At 42.4% G+C, this 5,481-nt stretch overlaps 1 long non-coding RNA gene across 1 annotated transcript; it reads right to left on the reverse strand.

Moving 5' to 3' along the window:
- Positions 1-905: 905 nt before the first annotated feature.
- Positions 906-4,938, reverse strand: LOC119851974. The gene is made up of 3 exons (XR_005291481.2): positions 4,782-4,938; positions 4,400-4,688; positions 906-1,400 (listed from the first exon to the last, which is right to left on the reverse strand). It is a non-coding gene; the product is annotated as an uncharacterized LOC119851974 (long non-coding RNA).
- Between the last annotated feature and the right edge of the window lie 543 nt (positions 4,939-5,481).

Genomic DNA, 5,481 nt, shown 5'->3' on the forward strand with positions numbered 1-5,481 from the left:
GACATAGGAATTTCAATGCAGTAAGTGCAGAGTAAGAGGAGATACTACAAGGTGATGTTCCTGGGATTTCAGATCCTGACTATTGGACTTGTACAGACACAACCAGCAGTATACTGTTGGTATGAGTAATTTATCATTTGCACACACATCCACACACACTTTAACAGATTTATCATCATCTCCTTTTTCTTCTCTCTTGTGAGGCCTTTAAATACATCTTCTCTCTAACAATCCACAGACAATCCACCCCTGCACTCTCTCACGATCCCGATGGCTTAAATGTCCTGTCATGATTCCCATGGATCATGATTCCCTTGGCAGAGTTCCTCACCCCTCCACTACTCACCTCACAAAACCTAAAGAGAACAAACAACAAAAACAACAGTCAACACGTTTCTACAATATTTAACAGAAGAACCAAGCATTTATAAAGTGGGGTTTTTTTTGGTCAAAGGTTGCTCTTTCTGTCTCTTGCTCTTAGTTCTTTGTAATGTACCACACAACATACTGTTAGTAGAGATTGAACGTGGAACCTCCAGCACCAAAAGGACAGGCTTCTACCACTCAAGCTAAAGGAATAGCTCCTTAGCTGCTAATACTAATGGGCTCTCCTCTTCTATGTGGACCAGCCATTATAGATGGTCTTGAAATACTTAAGATGTGATGCTACTCCACTTAAATCAACAGTTGTATTGACTTCTGTGGCAGCAGCACATGCCTTAGTCAACGTTACCATGGAAGTAGGCAGTATAGAAAAATATATATCAGCTCTGACTGTTGCTTCCCCCCCCAACACCCGAGTCATAGTGAGATCTCAGTGTGAACGCAGCCTTTTAATTCAGTAGTTCCATAGGACCCTCAGAGATACTGGTTTAAATGTTTTCTGCTCACTCTTTGGACTCATTATGAAGAACAAGCCCCTAGAAGGGCATATCCATTTTTCCTACCTCTTGCAGGGCTTGGTTTGAGTTATCTGCCCGGCCATTGAAGTAAAAGGGGCCAGGCTCACAATTCATTGGTTATGGCTCACTGTAGCTGGATGCCTTACACCACCACCAAAGGGGATAGCTCCTTCTGGCCCACTCAAACATGATCACACTGTTTGCTGAAAGGTATCATGTGTCACCACCAATAACCAAGTTGGAATTTTACAGACAGATCAGAGTGCTGTATTACTGTACCTACCTGCTGCTTGGGGAGACAAAGAGCAGAGCTCTTGGAAGGCCAATCAGGGTTGTTTTGTTGAATGTGTGTCAGTTTGTCACCACTCCAGGATCCCCCAATTCATCCTGCTAGCTAAGAGTTTGTGTAAGATTAAGCTTGCCAAGAAGATCTTTTCCAGCAGGATCCTGAGGTGGAGCATATCAACAGCAAATAGGGAAGGGAGACTGACTGTATGTCTACACAGCAAAAAAAAAAAAAAAAAAAGTCTCAGACCCCAGGTCAACAGTCTTGGCCTCATGGGGCTCACGCTACAAGTTATAGTTATATAAAATTATAATGTAGAAGTTCCCACTTGGGTTGGCGCCTAGGCTCTGACACCCACCCCACTTGTCAGGAATCAGAGCCCGGGCTCCAGCCCATACAGGAACATCCACATTGCTATTTATAGCCCTGTAGCACCAGCCCAAGTCAATTGACCCACACTCTGAGACTTGCTGCCCCAGGTTGTTGTTTTTTTTTTTTAACAAAGTATAGATGTACCCTGTGAAACCAGGAGGATAAGACTCATGAGCAGATTTTGGCTTTAAATATTCAGGCCTTTCTCCTCTTTTGACCTACAAAAATCTGGCTCCAGGCCACAGAATTAGATATAGTAGTGGGGGAAAGAAGGCTTAACTTTTATTTATTTTAGTGCAATCATTAGGATTATGTCGGGGGGGAAAGCATTGATGCCTAATCTTTTCCCTGTGCTACACAACACTAGCTGCTTTTAATTTGGAATTAAACTGAAACACTCATTTGGAGCAGCTTTGAACAGCAGCCAAGGCCTTTTCTTGCATTGTGTTAGCCACTGGGTAGCCTTTCCAACCTTCCCCCCCCCCCCTCCCCGTGGTGCCTTTTTCAGACCAGTGGTAAAGGATGGTCACTGCACTGAATGCACTTGTCACACTTCCAGAATGTCAAACCTCTCCTTGTCATTGAGATGACGTGCCAACAGACTCAGAACACAGGTGAACTGGAGGCTGGTCTGAGGAAACATGTCTGCTATTTGTACGATCTCCAAATCACACCCAAATAAAACTCCAAAGTCACCAGCACTTCTGCTCTGATGGGAATACTGGACAAGAGCACAAACTTTTACATTTTATAAACAGAGCCAGGAACACATTAAAAAGCATATGAAAGTACACAATTTTTAAAGATTAAATAGTATCTTTTTTTTTTAACAGTGTAAGTTATTTTATTATGGTTGTTGCAAATGATCAGACAAGTTTAGACAAGAATACAGTTTGGAGAGAGGTACAAACAGGCCAAACTAGGCTGGGTGGGGCAAAGCCTAATCCAGTTAAGTGAACTGATCGTCCTGCTTTGATCATGTTATGAGCCTGTTTCACAGGGTACTTACAAAACAGTTGAAGAAGATGCCTCTCTCTCTCTCTCTCTCTCTTCATTTTACTCCCTATAAACACCACATTTTTGTAAGGCTCAAGAATCCACTGCAGCCTCAAGTCTTTTTCCTAATTATTGGCATTCACTTAAAAAAAGGGTGAGGGGGAATTGACATCTTTTCAATGTGAATGTGAAGGGAGCTCTGCTTATCACAACAGGTGCAGAGGCCACTCACAAAAACAGAAGCAGCACAACACTGAAAGGCTAAGAAATTACTTGTTCTCTTTGTCAGCTGCTCACAGAAGCAGTGTTAAGCCTCCTTGGGAGGAGATAGTGTGTCCTTGTAAAGGCTGGGGAGGGGGGAAGGGTTAAGTTTGGAAGCGACACAAAAGACAGACCCTGCATATTTCCAGAAGAATTTGGAAGATGTATGCCAGAAAAATGAGACAAAAATACATTCCCTAGAAGCACAGCAGTGACCGATACCAGTAGGTTAAATAAACTTTAATGATCTAGCATTTAATTTGAATGGTCAACAGCACAATAACTGATGAAAGCAAAGCATTCCTGCTGCAGTGCCCTCCTAAAGAGGAACCTATTCAGGTCTTTCTAATGTCTCCCTCTAATTACACTTTCTTGTATATGGCAGTTCACAACCAGCTCCTAGTGTTTCAGAGTAGCAGCCGTGTTAGTCTGTATTCACAAAAAAGAAAAGGAGTACTTGTGGCACCTTAGAGACTAACAAATTTATTTGAGCATAAGCTTTCGTGAGCTACAGCTCACTTCATCGGATGCATTCAGTGGAAAATACAGTGGGGAGATTTGGTAGAAAATACAGTGGGGAGATTTATATATATATATATATATCTCCCCACTGTATTTTCCACCGAATGCATCTGATGAAGTGAGCTGTAGCTCACGAAAGCTTATGCTCAAATAAATTTGTTAGTCTCTAAGGTGCCACAAGTACTCCTAGTTCCTAGTGTGTACTTGTTCCTTCTCAGACAACCAATCTGTACAACACACTTATGCAGTTAAAGAGTTTTGTTGTGGGTTTCCCCTGCTCCCTTTTTAAGAGAAGTCCCTGATGAGGAGCCTGGGGTTTTCAGGATTCTATCTATTTAGTTTTGTTTGGATTTTTCCTCCTCTCTTCCCCTTTCAAGATAAAACATCAGAGTGACTGAAACTAGGATCTCACTTATAACACCACTCTGCTAATCCCTAGATCTCTCTCAAGTGCTGCATAAATTTCACTCTGTCTTCCCCGAGCTTGAAGTTGCTTGACATCTGGTGCATTTTATTTTCTGGAGAAGGATGGTTCTGGTTATTTTAACCAGGCACAGAATGATGTGCAAACCAGTTGTGCCTGTCAGACACTGATTACTCCCAGAACCAGATGGTCAAACGCTCCTCTTTAAAGATAGCTGACTCAAAGCCATAAAAGAAAAACACCAAAAATGAAAACAGTCAGCAACAACATCAAAAACACACCCTGTGGTGAAGAAAAAAGGTTGTTCTGCTGGCATGGACAGAGAGGAAAACCTTGGAATAAAGATTGTGAGCTTCTCCTGTCTGGAGACCAAGGGCATTGTGGTAGAAGAATTCTCTCTACGGGAGTTTTCACCAGTTTTGAACTAACTGAAGGAATCTCCTAGCTTAAACGTGGTAGATGTTTGTTAGCGCATTCTGCTGTACTACTGGATGTAGTCTTTTAAATAAAACATGCAGCCAACATTATGACCACTTTAGAAGATCCCCGAGCACGAAGAAGAGTGTTAGCCTCACTAGTCTATTTAAATTCCAATTAACCTGCATTTACTTTGGAAGTACTGTAGTCTCTTCATACCTCTGGTATCCAGAATCAGTAATCCCATCTGTGGTTCTGTGATCCCTCAAGGTAGAGGATGATCTCTTTCACAGTTGTTTTTTTTTAAATGAATCCTTTGGTGACTGAGGACTCTGATTGTTGGAAGTCAGGACTGGGCCATGATTGCTGCATGACAGTCATCTGTCCTTTCTTTCTGTCATTTTTCTGTGACCAGCGCAAGGCGATTTTCCTCAAAAGTGGATGTCCTTCTCTGACAAGTCTTCACCAATTATTCCTATCCTGCACTGCTGTCTCTCAGTTTCTCCCACTGCCCTAGGAAATGAATGTCAAGTAAGAGTACTAGTAAAATATAGCTATGTGAGTTGTTGTTGCCCCCAGTTTTAAGGTCTCTATTACTTACCAGTCTCTCTTAGTAGGAGATGTAATGATCTAGGTCCCAGTCCAAAGTGTTTAAACCTAACTTTAATCATATGAGTAATCACTATACTTAAAATTAAGCACATGCTTAAGTGCTTCGCTGGATTAGGACCTTTCTTGGCAGCAATCTTCCCGCTAAGGCTTTGTCTACACTTACATTTTATAGTGCTGTAACTTGCTGGCTCAGGGGTATGAAAAAATCACACCCCTGAGCGCAGCAAGTCTGACTGCTTTAAAGCACTAGTGTAGACAGGCTCCCAGCGCTGGGAGCCACACTGCACTCAACCCCCATCACCATGCAGTATGGCCATCCTGAAGTGCAGCTCTCATTGCACAGCATTCCAGACAGAAAGACTGAGTATGATAACAGGATATATGCAAATCTATGATTGTACAGTTCCCCACCCCACCCCCTGGCCCTTTCGGTTTCCCAAGCAGTTGTGTTTCTTTTCGATAAATGAATTTTCTTTTCAATAAACGGATTTTTTGGCTTTGAAAACATTTTTTATTATTGCATAAAGTAAAAGATACCTTAGCCCAGGAAAGAAACAGGCACTGCAAGTCAGCGTAGCAAACACAGATTCCTACTAACATTGGAACCACTGCACTTCACTCCCGTGCAGGGCACCAGACGTTACTGGTGGCTTTCAGCCTCAAATTGCTCCCTCAAGGCATCCCTAATC

This window comes from Dermochelys coriacea, chromosome 2 (genome assembly GCF_009764565.3).
Source record: "Dermochelys coriacea isolate rDerCor1 chromosome 2, rDerCor1.pri.v4, whole genome shotgun sequence".
Classification (NCBI taxonomy): Eukaryota; Metazoa; Chordata; order Testudines; family Dermochelyidae; genus Dermochelys; species Dermochelys coriacea.